Source organism: Eschrichtius robustus, chromosome 5 (genome assembly GCF_028021215.1).
Source record: "Eschrichtius robustus isolate mEscRob2 chromosome 5, mEscRob2.pri, whole genome shotgun sequence".
Classification (NCBI taxonomy): domain Eukaryota; kingdom Metazoa; phylum Chordata; class Mammalia; order Artiodactyla; family Eschrichtiidae; genus Eschrichtius; species Eschrichtius robustus.
This window is the reverse complement of record NC_090828.1, coordinates 15,889,327-15,904,170: the sequence shown is the minus strand read 5'-3', so window position 1 is coordinate 15,904,170 and position 14,844 is coordinate 15,889,327. Positions and strand designations below refer to the sequence as shown.

The window sequence follows — 14,844 nt, the reverse complement described above, 5'->3', positions numbered from 1 at the left end:
CTAGAGCTAATTAATGAATATGGTAAAGTTGCAGGATACAAAATTAATGCACAGAAATCTCTTGCATTCCTATACACTAATGATGAAAAATCTGAAAGAGAAATTATGGAAACACTCCCATTTACCATTGCAACAAAAAGAATAAAATACTTAGGAATAAACCTACCTAGGGGGACAAAAGACCTGTATGCAGAAAACTATAAGACACTGATGAAAGAAATTAAAGATGATACCAACAGATGGAGAGATATACCATGTTCTTGGATTGGAAGAATCAACATTGTGAAAATGAGTATACTACCCAAAGCAATCTACAGATTCAATGCAATCCCTATCAAATTACCAATGGCATTTTTTACGGAGCTAGAACAAATCATCTTAAAATTTGTATGGAGACACAAAAGACCCCGAATAGCCAAAGCAGTCTTGAGGCAAAAAAATGGAGCTGGAGGAATCAGTCTCCCTGACTTCAGACTCTACTACAAAGCTACAGTAATCAAGACAATATGGTACTGGCACAAAAACAGAAACATAGATCAATGGAACAAGATAGAAAGCCCAGAGATTAACCCACGCACCTATGGTCAACTAATCTATGACAAAGGAGGCAAAGATATACAATGGAGAAAAGACAGTCTCTTCAATAAGTGGTGCTGGGAAAACTGGACAGCTACATGTAAAAGAATGAAATTAGAATACTCCCTAACACCATACACAAAAATAAACTCAAAATGGATTAGAGACCTAAATATAAGACTGGACACTATAAAACTCTTAGAGGAAAACATAGGAAGAACACTCTTTGACATAAATCACAGCAAGATCTTTTTTGATCCACCTCCTAGAGTAATGGAAATAAAAACAAAAATAAACAAGTGGGACCTAATGAAACTTCAAAGCTTTTGCACAGCAAAGGAAACCATAAACAAGACAAAAAGACAACCCTCAGAATGGGAGAAAATATTTGCAAATGAATCAACGGACAAAGGATTAATCTCCAAAATATATAAACAGCTCATTCAGCTCAATATCAAAGAAACAAACACCCCAATCCAAAAATGGGCAGAAGACCTAAATAGACATTTCTCCAAAGAAGACATACAGACGGCCACGAAGCACATGAAAAGATGCTCAACATCACTAATTATTAGAGAAATGCAAATCAAAACTACAATGAGGTATCACCTCACTCCTGTTAGAATGGGCATCATCAGAAAATCTACAAACAACAAATGCTGGAGAGGGTGTGGAGAAAAGGGAACCCTCCTGCACTGTTGGTGGGAATGTAAATTGATACAGCCACTATGGAGAACAATATGGAGGTTCCTTAAAAAACTAAAAATAGAATTACCATATGACCCAGCAATCCCACTACTGGGCATATACCCAGAGAAAACCATAATTCAAAAAGACACATGCACCCGAATGTTCATTGCAGCACTATTTACAATAGCCAGGTTATGGAAGCAACCTAAATGCCCATCAGCAGACGAATGGATAAAGAAGATGTGGTACATATATACAATGGAATATTACTCAGCCATAAAAAGGAACGAAATTGAGTCATTTGTTGAGACGTGGATGGATTTAGAGACTGTCATACAGAGTGAAGTAAGTCAGAAAGAGAAAAAGAAATATCGTATATTAATGCATGTATGTGGAACCTAGAAAAATGGTACAGATGAGCCAGTTTGCAGGGCAGAAGTTGAGACACAGATGTAGAGAATGGACATATGGACACCAAGGGGGAAAACTGCGGTGAGGTGGGGATGGTGGTGTGCTGAATTGGGCGATTGGGATTGACATGTATACACTGATGTGTATAAAATTGATGCCTAATAAGAACCTGCAGTATAAAAAAAAAAACAAACAAAAAAAAAAAAAAAACAAAAAAAAAAAAAAAAAAAAGAATGTTACAAGAGACAAGGAAGGACACTACATAATGATCCAGGGATCAATCCAAGAAGAAGATATAACAATTATAAATATATATGCACCCAACATAGGAGCACCTCAATACATAAGGCAACTGCTAACAGCTATAAAAGAGGAAACTGACAGTAACACAATAATAGTGGGGGACTTTAACACTTCACTTACACCAATGGACAGATCATCCAAACAGAAAATTAATAAGGAAACACAAGCTTTAAATGACACAATAGACCAGATAGATTTAATTGATATATATAGGACATTCCATCCAAAACCAGCAGATTACACGTTCTTCTCAAGTGCGCACGGAACATTCTCCAGGATAGATCACATCTTGGGTCACAAATCAAGCCTCAGTAAATTTAAGAAAATTGAAATCATATCAAGCATCTTTTCTGACCACAACGCTATGAGATTAGAAATGAATTACAGGGAAAAAAACGTAAAAAAGACAAACACACGGAGGCTAAACAATACGTTACTAAATAACCAAGAGATCACTGAAGAAATCAAAGAGGAAATAAAGAAATACCTAGAGACAAATGACCAGGAAAACACGACGACCCAAAACCTATGGGATGCAGCAAAAGCGGTTCTAAGAGGGAAGTTTATAGCTATACAAGCCTACCTAAAGAAACAAGAAAAATCTCAAGTAAACAATCTAACCTTACACCTAAAGAAACTAGAGAAAGAAGAACAAACAAAACCCAAAGTTAGCAGAAGGAAAGAAATCATAAAGATCAGAGCAGAAATAAATGAAATAGAAACAAAGAAAACAACAGCAAAGATCAATAAAACTAAAAGTTGGTTCTTTGAGAAGATAAACAAAATTGATAAGCCATTAGCCAGACTCATCAAGAAAAAGAGGGAGAGGACTCAAATCAATAAAATCAGAAATGAAAAAGTAGAAGTTTCAACAGACACCGCAGAAATACAAAGCATCCTAAGAGACTACTACAAGCAACTTTATGCCAACAAAATGGACAACCTGGAAGAAATGGACAAATTCTTAGAAAGGTATAACCTTCCAAGACTGAATCAGGAAGAAATAGAAAATAGGAACAGACCAATCACAAGTAATGAAATTGAAACTGTGATTAAAAATCTTCCAACAAACAAAAGTCCAGGACCAGATGGCTTCACAGGTGAATTCTATCAAACATTTAGAGAAGAGCTAACACCCATCCTTCTCAAACTCTTCCAAAAAATTGCAGAGGAAGGAACACTCCCAAACTCATTCTATGAGGCCACCATCACCCTGATACCAAAACCAGACAAAGACACTACAAAAAAAGAAAATTACAGACCAATATCACTGATGAATATAGATGCAAAAATCCTCAACAAAATACTAGCAAACAGAATCCAACAACACATTAGAAGGATCATACACCACGATCAAGTGGGATTTATCCCAGGGATGCAAGGATTCTTCAATATACGCAAATCAATCAATGTGATACACCATATTAACAAATTGAAGAAGAAAAACCATATGATCCTCTCAATAGATGCAGAAAAAGCTTTTGACAAAATTCAACACCCATTTCTGATAAAAACTCTCCAGAAAGTGGGCACAGAGGGAACCTACCTCAACATAATAAAGGCCATATATGACAAACCCACAGCAAACATCATTCTCAATGGTGAAAAACTGAAAGCATTTCCTCTAAGATCAGGAACGAGACAAGGATGTCCACTATCACCACTATTATTCAACATAGTTCTGGAAGTCCTAGCCACGGCAGTCAGAGAAGAAAAAGAAATAAAAGGAATACAAATTGGAAAAGAAGAAGTAAAACTGTCACTGTTTGCGGATGACATGATACTATACATAGAGAATCCTAAAACTGCCACCAGAAAACTGCTAGAGCTAATTAATGAATATGGTAAAGTTGCAGGATACAAAATTAATGCACAGAAATCTCTTGTACTCCTATACACTAATGATGAAAAATCTGAAAGAGAAATTATGGAAACACTCCCATTTACCATTGCAACAAAAAGAATAAAATACCTAGGAATAAACCTACCTAGGGAGACAAAAGACCTGTATGCAGAAAACTATAAGACACTGATGAAAGAAATTAAAGATGATACCAACAGATGGAGAGATATACCATGTTCTTGGATTGGAAGAATCAACATTGTGAAAATGAGTATACTACCCAAAGCAATCTACAGATTCAATGCAATCCCTATCACATTACCAATGGCATTTTTTACGGAGCTAGAACAAATCATCTTAAAATTTGTATGGAGACACAAAAGACCCCGAATAGCCAAAGCAGTCTTGAGGGAAAAAAATGGAGCTGGAGGAATCAGACTCCCTGACTTCAGACTATACTACAAAGCTACAGTAATCAAGACAATATGGTACTGGCACAAAAACAGAAACATAGATCAATGGAACAAGATAGAAAGCCCAGAGATTAACCCACGCACCTATGGTCAACTAATCTATGACAGAGGAGGCAAAGATATACAATGGAGAAAAGACAGTCTCTTCAATAAGTGGTGCTGGGAAAACTGGACAGCTACATGTAAAAGAATGAAATTAGAATACTCCCTAACACCATACACAAAAATAAACTCAAAATGGATTAGAGACCTAAATCTAAGACTGGACACTATAAAACTCTTAGAGGAAAACATAGGAAGAACACTCTTTGACATAAATCACAGCAAGATCTTTTTTGATCCACCTCCTAGAGTAATGGAAATAAAAACAAAAATAAACAAGTGGGACCTAATGAAACTTCAAAGCTTTTGCACAGCAAAGGAAACCATAAACAAGACGAAAAGGCAACCCTCAGAATGGGAGAAAATATTTGCAAATGAATCAACGGACAAAGGATTAATCTCCAAAATATATAAACAGCTCATTCAGCTCAATATCAAAGAAACAAACACCCCAATCCAAAAATGGGCAGAAGACCTAAATAGACATTTCTCCAAAGAAGACATACAGACGGCCACGAAGCACATGAAAAGATGCTCAACATCACTAATTATTAGAGAAATGCAAATCAAAACTACAATGAGGTATCACCTCACTCCTGTTAGAATGGGCATCATCAGAAAATCTACAAACAACAAATGCTGGAGAGGGTGTGGAGAAAAGGGAACCCTCTTGCACTGTTGGTGGGAATGTAAATTGATACAGCCACTATGGAGAACAATATGGAGGTTCCTTAAAAAACTAAAAATAGAATTACCATATGACCCAGCAATCCCACTACTGGGCATATACCCAGAGAAAACCGTAATTCAAAAAGACACATGCACCCGAATGTTCATTGCAGCACTATTTACAATAGCCAGGTCATGGAAGCAACCTAAATGCCCATCAGCAGACGAATGGATAAAGAAGTTGTGGTACATATATACAATGGAATATTACTCAGCCATAAAAAGGAACGAAATTGAGTCATTTGTTGAGACGTGGATGGATCTAGAGACTGTCATACAGAGTGAAGTAAGTCAGAAAGAGAAAAACAAATATCGTATATTAATGCATGTATGTGGAACCTAGAAAAATGGTACAGATGAGCCAGTTTGCAGGGCAGAAGTTGAGACACAGATGTAGAGAATGGACATATGGACACCAAGGGGGGAAAACTGCGGTGAGGTGGGGATGGTGGTGTGCTGAATTGGGCGATTGGGATTGACACGTATACAGCGATGTGTATAAAATTGATGCCTAATAAGAACCTGCAGTATAAAAAAACAAACAAAACAACTAATACTAAACTTTCATTGGGTTATTTGTATGGAAATATGTTAATATAAATGTTTCAGACATTACATGAAATTTCTAAAAATCTTATATTTGTATTTGTATGGAAATATGTATGGAAATATGTTAATATAAATGTTTCAGACATTACATGAAATTTCTAAAAATCTTGTATTTGTATGGAAATATGTATGGAAATATGTTAATATAAATGTTTCAGACATTACATGAAATTTCTAAAAATCTTATATGTTCTGGTATAATGTTATAAGTAATAATCCTAGTTATTACTTTAAAATGTATATCTCAGAAATAATTAATTTTCTTGTCAACTGCATTATTATGAACTTTCATCAAATCTTTAACCGTGGTCATTTTTAAGTCTTTTGTCATTTACAGACAGTTCTGGGTGTACTCTGATGATTTTGCAAATATGTTCCTATAAAAGGGTTCCATCTTCAAGAAATTCATGGAAAAGACTCTGACAAGTACAGGTTTCTGGTAACTGACTGTACTGCTGAACTGAATGAATAAGCATTTTCAGAACTCTAATGAAAAACTCAAGAACTCATAAAAGTGCTAACAAAAGATCAAATGAAAAAAAAAATTAATTACATGGGACTGAGTGAACTGATGAGGATGAGTATAATTTCTGTGACTTTCTGTCTGAATTTAAAAAAAAAAAAAATCCCACAAGGACTCAGAGGCAAAGAATATACAAATCAATTTTCACTGCAAAGTAAAGGAGCTGTTTCAGTGGAGGATTACTGGACTGAATGTCAATATTATGACATAGTATGAGTGTGTTTCATGTTTGGTAATTGCAATCATCGTTGCTTTTGTTGTGGTCATCCATGTACAATGCTTGGTGTCAGTCTATTTATCTCTTGTAAAAATAAAATACAGTGTGTGTGTGTGAAAAAAAAAAAAGATTTAAAAAAAAAAAAATTGCCGCCTCGGGACTCCCCTCGTGGTCCAGTGGTAAAGAATCCGCCTTCCAACGCAGTGGACGTGGGTTCTATCCCTGGTCGGGGAACTAAGATCCCACATGCCGTGGGGCAACTAAGCCCGCACGCCACAACTATTGAGCTCATGTGCCGCAAACTACAGAGCCCACGTGCCCAGGAGTCCACGCGCCACAACTAGAGAGAAGCCCAAGCAGACCGCATGCCATAATGAAAAAGATCCCGCATGACTCAACAAAGATCCCCTGTGCAGCAACTAAGACCAGACGCAGCTAAAAAATAAATAAATAAATAAGGAAAATAAATATTAAAAAAACCCGAAAACTTTGCTGTGCAAAGTGAATCATTAAAAAAAAAAAAATTGCTGCCTCCTCTCAGTCATCCTTCTTTTCTCTTTTTGTCTTCCATGTAGTTATAGGCTGCCATTTTCTACAAATATCATTAGTTTGAAATCAACCAGGCATAGCTGAGGATAAAACAGTTGTTATTCGTAGACAGATGGACAGATTCCCAAAGTAGGAAGAGTTCCGTTTCAGCCAGGGTCCATAATGCTTCTGGTGGAAGTCAAATTGCTTACTGATGCTTCCGTTCTCTTAAACAAAAGGTGTAGTGGGGGAGTCGTGGCTGGCAGACCGCCTCATAGGAACCAGAAGAGGAAGTTCTACCTCTGATGCCACGTCCCTTGCCGCCCGCAGTCTGACTCCTGGGAAGCTAGAGGGTGAGGCGCCAAGCCTTGGTCATGTCAGAGGAGAAAGACACGAGAAGAACCTTGCTTTCTGCTCTGGCCTCCCAATGTGTCCTAGAACTCAAACTCCAACGGAAGGACTTCCCCGGTCAGTTCTGAGAACTCTCTGGATAAACAGGGGGATGCATTTTTTTTTTTTTTTTTTTTTAACCATTTAAGGTTTACTCTCTATTGATGTATAGTTCCCAACCTTTTTGCATATTTCCTTTGTAACATTGATCATGCGTTTTGACCAAATTGCATAATGTATTCTCGTTCTCTTAATTAATTGGAATTCCACCCCTGCCCCAGTTTCTTCACTTTTAGTAAAAAGTAGCAAATGAATAAAAACCATACTCAAGAGAGGGAGGAAAAAAAAGCTGGAATCAGAGACTTAACAAAACTCCCCACTGAAACAATATTCCAGAAGCTATTTTCAGAATACCTATGAAATCAGTCATCTGGGGGCTGTTTTTTTTTTTTTTTTTAAAGCTTATTTATTTATTTTTGGCTGTGTTGGGTCTTCGTTTCTGTGTGAGGGCTTTCTAGTTGCGGCGAGCGGGGGCCACTCTTCATCACGGTGCGCGGGCCTATCAATGTCGCGGCCTCTCCTGTCGCGGAGCACAGGCTCCAGACGCTCAGGCTCAGTAGTTGTGGCTCACGGGCCCAGTTGCTCCGTGGCATGTGGGATCTTCCCAGACCAGGGCTCGAACCCGTGTCCCCTGCATTGGCAGGCAGATTCTCAACCACTGCGCCACCAGGGAAACCCCTCATTTTCTTCTAACACTACCACTTAATTTTCCTCTGTAACCAGGAGGTCCCTTTGGAACCTCCAGAAATCAGACCTGTCGTACTTCATGTCTTTTTTTGCCAATGCAAATCAGGAAATTTTCTGTCTAACGTGCCAATAGTCTAAAGATAAAGGGAGAAGAACAGAGCTATTTTTATCTAACAACAGAGATTAGGGAAGATACACCCCAGGTAACCCTGGATGGATGCTGTTCCTGATGCTGCTATGCCGTGTTTTACATCTTTCTGTTGGGGTTAGACTCTGGAGAAAAGCTGCCAAGGTGAAATGGGCTGCAGCTCTCTGCCCAGACGGAAACCTTGATACTAGGAGAACTTGGGAGAGGAAGGAGGGAGTTCAGGGTTGACACGACTATTTTGTGGTAAACTTTGAAGTGGCCTGTTATGAAGGTCCTCCCGATCCATGATTCAGAATAGATTTCTCCTTGGTGTGAACCACAGAGGATTCGCAGTGTCGTGGGAGATCCAAAGCGCATGTGGATTTGTTCCTGGTTAGTTGAACCTCTTAGACTGGACAGTGAGACTTTTTGCTTGACTAGTTAGAAACTCAGGCAAGTCTGAGCCTCACTTACCTCCCCTGAAAGTGAGGTAATTGCCCTAAGCAGTGGAGCTTTGAAAAAAGAGACCCACTAGCGCCTCCCTCCAGACCTAGTAAATCAGATTGTAAGAGTGGAGTCCAGACATGTATATTTTGCACAGCTCCCTGGGTAGTCATTATGAACTTCTGGATGGTTCTAAGGTCCCTTCCATTCAGAGTATGTGTTGATGGCAGCTCACTCTTTGTTCCTCTGTCTGTTTATTCAACAAGTGTCTATTGGATGCTTGCTGTGCCGTGGGCGGAACACGGCCACTGTGCTGGATGCCAGGGATTCTGCAGGAAGGAAGTGGTCCAGCTTCCTGCCTTCAAGGAGCTTGCAGTCCACTGCAGACAAGCAAACGAGTCCAGGAAACTCTCAAGTGGGGTACAAGCCATGCAGAAGATAGCACAGGCTCGTGCAGTGCAGTCGCAGAGAAGGTGGCCAGGGAAGGCATCTCCGGGCGGCAGGGGCTGGGGGCACTCTGAGGGGCTGGCATCTCAGAGATGAGAAGGAGCCAGCCAGGCAGAGATATGCTCAGTAAAGAGGATGTAACCTGCTCCACACGCCGAAGGAACAGGTAGTAGACGAAGGCCAGGGTGGCGGGTGCATGAAAAGGCGGTGGGCAGAGATGTAGTAAAGAGGAGCAGCAGTCAGATCTCAGGGCCTTGACCGTGGTCAGGCATTTGGACTTGATTCCGAGTGCAACAAGGAGCCATTGTATGGTGGAGGTTGTTCACTCTTCTTGTCTTTAGACGTAAATTGATCCTCTTGGGTTGATACTTGAATACGTTCATTTTGGCTGCTCCGTGACACTGGGCAAGGTGGATTTACGAAATTACTACTTGATATTTGATCAGTTAGCCTTGCTCTTTTCTCTCGCGCTTTTAAAATGTACAGTTCAGTGTTTTGTTTTGTTTTGTTTTTTTAGCATAGTTGATTTTATTTATTTATTTATTTATTTATTTATTTATTTATTTGGCTGTGTTGGGTCTTCGTTTCTGTGCGAGGGCTTCCTCCAGTTGCGGCGAGCGGGGGCCGCTCTTCACCGCGGTGCGCGGGCCTCTCACTGTCGCGGCCTCTCTTGTTGCGGGGCACAGGCTCCAGACGCGCAGGCTCGGTAGTCGTGGCTCACGGGCCCGGTTGCTCCGCGGCACGTGGGATCTTCCCAGACCAGGGCTCCAACCCGTGTCCCCTGCATTGGCAGGCAGACTCTCAACCGCTGCGCCACCAGGGAAGCCCTTGTTTTGTTTTCAATATAAATTATTTATTTACTTTTGGCCGTGTTGGGTCTTTGTTGCTGCACGTGAGCTTTCTCTAGTTGTGGCGAGTGGGCGCTACTCTTCGTTGCGGTGCACGGGCTTCTCATTGCGGTGGCTTCTCTTGTTGCGGAGCACGGGCTCTAGGCACGCGGGCTTCAGTAGTTGTGGTGCGTGGGCTCAGTAGTTGTGGCTCGTGGGCTCTAGAGCGGAGGCTCAGTAGTTGTGGTGCACGGGCTTAGTTGCTCCGCGGCATGTGGGATCTTCCCGGACCAGGGCTCGAACCCGTGTCCCCTGCATTGGCAGGTGGATTCTTAACCACTGGGCCACTAGGGACGTCCCGAGTTCAGTGGTTTTTAGTATATTCACAAAGCCATGAAGCTGTTTAGATTGTACATCAGTACTATCTACTTTTAGGATTTAAGAATAAATTGCTTTAAGTTACAAACATGTGGCTATATAAGAAATAATAGTCCCAAGAACAGAGTGAGTAAAGGAAGGCTTGGTGAGACTACAGAGAGAACACGGAAGCTCTCCCAATTCAGCACATCCGATAGAACTTTCTACAAAGATGGGAAGGTTCCGTATCTGCGCTTTGTCCAAATTGGGAGCCATTAGTCACATGTGGCTGTTGAGCACTTGAAATGTGACTAGTACAACTGAGTAACTGGAATTTTTATCTAATTACATTTAAATTTAAATAGCCACATATGGCTACCATATTGGCCAGTGCAGTTGTATGGCAACTTACAAATTCACAGTCTTATCTGAGATCATTCTCCCCATCTCCCCTACCACTCCAGCTTCCAAAATGATTGAAATTTTGAAGCATATGCTATACAAATTGTTGTATTTAAACTTAATCCTCACTACAAAGAAAAAGCTGCAGCCTTCCCACAAGGAATCCAGATGACGGGCGGCGGGGGGGGGTGGTGGTGGTGGGGAATGACATAAGGGAGGGAGGAGCCTATTCTGGAAATACATCTGGGCAGGAGTCAACTTGGTTGGCAGCAGGCATGGGTGACATCTGTGCGATCACAGGAGGGCAAAGGAAAGTCATGAGTTTGGCCTCGGCTTCACGGCTCACAAGGAATAAAAATAATTCCAAAAGCAGAATATTTTGAGAGTATGCGAGACTAAGATTTCTTCTCCTGCTCAAATTGTGGGTCGCATGTGACACAAAAACAAAATCACCCCTTCTAGGAATCTGTCACCAAACTATCAGTTAAGAAGAATCAAAGAGCCATGAAAGATTCTTTAAACTCTTACAGTTCAACTCATTAAATTCCTCCCCTCCCTAAAGTTCCATTTAAGTTGTTTCTGTTATTTTAAAAGAAGGTCTTCAGCAGCTTGCATTTTTTTCTCAAGGATTCGCTTTTCCATCCTTTAGAAGAAGAAAAGTAGCCCAAGAGGATCTTTCAGCTTTATTAATGTTGTAAAATATTCAGTGTCTTTTTTCATTGTTCTTTATTTCCTGTTTTCCTTTTTTTTTTTTTAATTATCATGTTTTGCAAATATGAGACATACATGAAGGCAAACACACTGAAGATGCTTTTTGTCCAAAAACTTCCAATACTCTTAGAGCAAAAATAAATCTTTGGCATTTATTTTGTATGAAGTTATGAAAAGATGGGCTGGCCTTTAATGAATAATTAATATTTACCTATAAAATACGACACGCTCGGGAGAAAACCAAAAATATTCACTGACTGCTTGACAAACTTAGAAGAAAAAGTAATCAACCTCTACAACGGTAGGGTTTTAGGGCAAGTGCACAAGTGGAGACAGAGATTCCATAGGTCAAAGTATCTTAAAGATATTTATCAAGCTAACAAAGCATTACATATGATACATTTCGCCCTCCTACCTTGACATATCAATCTTCATGTGACCTGGAAAGCTAGGTTCGTAGTTAGAATTCTCAGTCCCCCAGAGTTCCACGCTGGCATGCAGCGAAGTCAGGGAGCCAGCCTGTCATCTGCGCGGGGCTGGATAATGGACTCCCCAGGTGCCCGGGCTCCTTCCTCACCAGCAGCCAGCCCTCGGGTCTGGGGAAGTGCACACTGGTTCTCTTGTCTGCACTAGGAAAGACAGCCCTGGGGGGGAGACCTGCACAGGCCCCGCATGCAAGCTTGGGCATTTGGGCAGGGAATACTGGGGTACCAGGTGCCTAGAGAAAGGTCTAGAAGACTGGGCATCTCCCCTTGCTTTAGGAGGAAGGACACAGCTGGAGGTGGATTAGAGTGAGGCGTGTAAATCACAAAGTCCAGGGCACAGAGCCTGTGGCCTGGGTCTGAGGGCAGCGTGGAATCTTTTATGTTTTAAGAGCCAGGGACCATTTCAGTGCCTCTCTGTTGGAAGAAACTCTGTTCCCTAATATGCCCCTTAGATCTCACCACCTTAGGACCACAGAACGGTCTCTTATTGGAGGTGCCCTTCAAGATCTGGTTCTACAGGTGGTCTCTTTTGCAGTTGGGAACCAGAAATTTTCAGTTTGGTGTTTTTGAGGCTCTTGAGGGCTTTTATTTCTATTTTTAAGCTGTCTTGAGATATAATTCACAAACCATACAATTCACCTATTTAAATGGTTTTCAGTATATTCAGAGCTGTGCAGCCATCACCATAATCAGTTTTAGAGCATTTTCATCATCCTAAAAAGAAAGCTGTACCCACTAGCAGTCCCCCCCGCCTCCATCACCCCCACTTCCTCCCCACCTCAACTCCAACCCTGGGCAGTCGCCAATCTGTCTCTATGGATTTGCCTAGTCTTTACTGCGTGACTTCGCACTTTTAGTTTCCCCTTTCATGTGTCCATAGGCCCAGAGACCATAGTAAAATCTTAGTACATCCAACCGTTTTATTTTTCTTATGAGATGTGGATTAGTGCTTCTTACACTTTAGTGTGCATGCAAATCACCTGGGGAATCTGGTTAAAATTCCCAGTGATTCCCCAGGTCTGGGGTGGGCTTGAGATTCTGAATTCCTAACAAGTGATGCCCATGCTTTGGGTCTGGGGACCACACTTCAAAGGATAAGGACATGGAAGATGCTGAAGTCATTATTTTAACCGGAGTAGCCTCCATTTCAGTCAACGTGTCAACAGCTTGTGATTTCACCTGGCTTTAGGATGGCAGGTTTCCATCCCGGCATAGAAAGTGGGGGGAAGGAAAAACGTGTGTGGGGAGGGGGAGGGGGGCAGTGGGCAGGGCTTTGCATACATGGACCTCTGTCTACCGTTCTGAAATGAGGGCTGTGAGGACCCCAAGCATCCTTTATCTCTCCTCTTTTCTTCCCACCCGTGCTCCCCCTGCTTCATCAGCATCCTCATGGAAGCAGTCAGAGACACCCCATTGTTTAACTGGGTCTGGTTCCTTATCAGCGCTGCAAACCCGTGTTCTCTGACCATCTCTGATGCATCAGGGTCATCAGTTCTGGTCACACAGCGCTTTCCGGAAATTGTGTTCTATGAGAAGAAATGAGAACCACATTTCCCACACTTTGGTATTTTCAGTGAGTTCTGTGTCCTTAGGTGTAGGAGCCGCGGTCCCCGTTTGCGGGGGGAGGCATCCGAAGCATGCGTCACTCGGTGACAGAACTGAGCTGAAGCCCAGAGCCCGAGGGTTTGCTCAGGGTGGGTCTCTGCACAGCCTGTGGCATTCAGTCGCCTTCCGTGGAGAAACTCACTTTCTCTGGGTTTCATTAAATTGTTTTTGTTCCTGTGGTTTCTTGCTAAATAACTGTATCATCAGATCCCAGATGGCAGAGCCAAGGCCAAAAACAGAAACCAAGCTTTCTTCATCTCCCAAGATGGCCCACAGAGGCTCTGGGAGCATCGGCTTTTATTGCAGATGTGAAACGGAGCACGTCCTGGAGGTTCATCCTGGGCTGCGGGACTGTGGGTGGCAGAGGCAGGTTGTGTGTGAGACCCTCTAAGAGCGCAGCCTGAGAAGTGGTTTCTGTGACCTCTACTCAGATACATTTCAATCTGCAAAAATGGGAAATCACAGAGAAAGGACAAGAATGTGAGCACAGAGCTGGCCGTTCAGAGCACGTCTCTTATCAGGTCACTTCCCGGCTCAAACACTCTCAGCGGCTCCCCATTACCCACACGGTAAACCCAACCTCCTTACTACTGCCTTCAGGACTCCTCTCTCCAGCTCTGGTCACCCCTTCTAGCCTTGCTACCTACAGTCCCCCCTATAAATACCTTACACTCTAGCTATCCTGGCCCCGGTATTCTTCCAGGAACACTGTGCCTTGCTGCTTCCATACCTCTCCTCATGCGGTTCCCTTCAGCTGGAATGTCCCTCTTCCCTTTCTCTTTCTGTCACAGTTCCAGCCTCCTACCAGGACAGCTTGCTTTCCTCCTCCTTCTTCCCTTTGTTTTTTAAATCTTCTCACCTTCTTTCCCTCCTCTGTGCTCTACTATAACTAGATACTTCAGACACTTTCCTATTATCTATACTTTTATTTTTTAAAAAATATTTATTTATTTGTTTGTTTGTTTGTTTTGGCTGCACCGGGTCTTAGTTGCAGCACACGGGATCTTTTAGTTGCAGCACGTGGACTCTTAGTTGTGGCATGCGAGATCTTTAGTTGCGGTAGGCATGAGGGATCTAGTTCCCAGACCAGGGATTGAACGCGGGCCCCCTGCATTGGGAGCGCGGAGTACTACTCACTGCACTACCAGGGAAGTCCCATTATTTATACTTTTAATCAAAACCATGCAAATATGACTACTATTTATTGAGCTCATACTGTGTGTCTGGCGTGGTTTGATGTGGTTTACCTAAGTGCCTTCATTACATCTTCCAAGAGTTTCTGCAAGGGAGCTGATGTC

The 14,844-nt window shown here is 41.8% G+C and overlaps 1 protein-coding gene across 1 annotated transcript in view; it reads left to right on the top strand.

Moving 5' to 3' along the window:
* SGPP2 (sphingosine-1-phosphate phosphatase 2) overlaps positions 1 to 14,844 on the top strand; it is a 141,421-nt gene that overhangs the window by 30,533 nt on the left and 96,044 nt on the right. The gene's annotated exons all lie outside the window — the stretch shown is intronic.